Genomic DNA, 1681 nt, shown 5'->3' with positions numbered 1-1681 from the left:
ATCCATCTGGACACATTTTAATACTCTTGGACACCCCTCCCACCCTAGGCATTGCCTGGAAGTGACTCTCCAGCCTGTCATACATGCTTTGAATTTAGCAGCAGGCCAGTCTGCTTGAAAATTTCTTACAATATCCAATTTTCTTAATATAGCTAGTTAATTCCAGTTAACTCAAGAATGTCCCCACAAAATTTGAGTTTTAGCAGATCCAAAGCACTTTCCAGCAGAAATCAGCTGCGTGTGATATGAGTCTGATCTGAAGATGTAGATTCTTCCAGATGACTGTTGACTCTTGATCCTCACTCAAATGCAATGGGCAGGGGCCATGGTGGTGTCAGGCAGCAGTGGCTCCCAGTGGTTCCAGTAGAATGTCACACCTTCTGCTGGGTTACCTGCAACTTTCTCCAAAGACTGGTTAGAGAAGCTTAAACTAAGTTAACCTAAAGCCTAACTTTAGTCAAATTTCCTAGTATTTTCCCAATTCCTTCTTAAGCACACTAGCTTTTGTAGGCTGGAACATCACTGAAAGTCAAGACAGCTTTAGGCAATCAATGGCCCTTGGGTCATTTTGCCAGGGCAATAAGTTTAAATCAGATATTTCCAATAAGCTAGGATTTTTTTAAGCCAACAAAGAAGGCTTGGCCTGTAACCATTTCTCACAAGTGCAGTCTCTGTATACTGTTACCTCTGTTTCCCATGCCTCTAGTTTATCCTGCCTCATCTTCCCAAAAACAACTCTGGTCCCTTGGTCCTAAAAGGGGAGGCTGATGGGCGAAGATCATCCATCTTCTGTAACTTCTTCAAGCTGACTCAGGGACGTTGACCTTACCTAGCCAGGAACCTATAACCGTAGTCTACTTTACCAAGGGGCTGCAGGATCAGATGTCCATTAGGAGCTTTACTCCAAACTGGAAATTACATTAAACATTTTAACTTTCAACTATACAGACTTCTTTTGGGGCTACTGCAGTGTAGCCTTTTAATATTCTAGTTTGTAAAAGCTTTTTCCTGACTGGCTGGGGAACTGATCTCTGTTGACCTAAAATAATGCCTACATTACCTTTGCAGGCCTTTAACAGATCTCAATAAGGACACAATCTCAGGTCCACAAGCTTTCTTTCCTGAACAGATGTATCAGCTTAAAATTCTCACTGCCAGTCAGGGCTTTGAGTAGATGCAGAGGGTTGAGATTTTAAACTATCCTCTCATTTCACAAACTTACCCTTACTACCCACTAGTAAGTAAGTACCCACTAGTAAGCTAGCAAGTTCCTGCCCAGTAGACAGACATGGGCATTAGAAAGGCATGCTTACAAACTATTCTTCTAGGACTTCCCGGCTTTGATTAACTTTTGAAAGGCCAAACAGGAGTGACTCTAGGATCTGACACCATCTCTGCCATCTAAACAGTGGCTTACTGCCTCTGGATGCTCCATCACTTTTGTCCCAGGAGTGACTTTTCACTGGACTTGGACTCAGGGCCTGAGTGCTATCCCTCAGCTCTCCAGCTCAAGACTAGCACTGAGCCTCAAAGTGACTCACGACTCTGTTCCCAGCACTCTGCTGGCTGAGTAGAGATGAAGACTCTCACAGGGACCTTTCTTTGCCTGGGCTGGCTTTGAACTGCAGATTTCAGATCAATGAGTCTTACAAGAGGCCACTTTACTCCAATTAAAAGCAAC

This window comes from Perognathus longimembris, chromosome 28 (assembly GCF_023159225.1).
Source record: "Perognathus longimembris pacificus isolate PPM17 chromosome 28, ASM2315922v1, whole genome shotgun sequence".
Classification (NCBI taxonomy): Eukaryota; Metazoa; Chordata; class Mammalia; order Rodentia; family Heteromyidae; genus Perognathus; species Perognathus longimembris.
The sequence above is the reverse complement of the archived record's forward strand: the minus strand, read 5'-3'. Positions refer to the sequence as shown.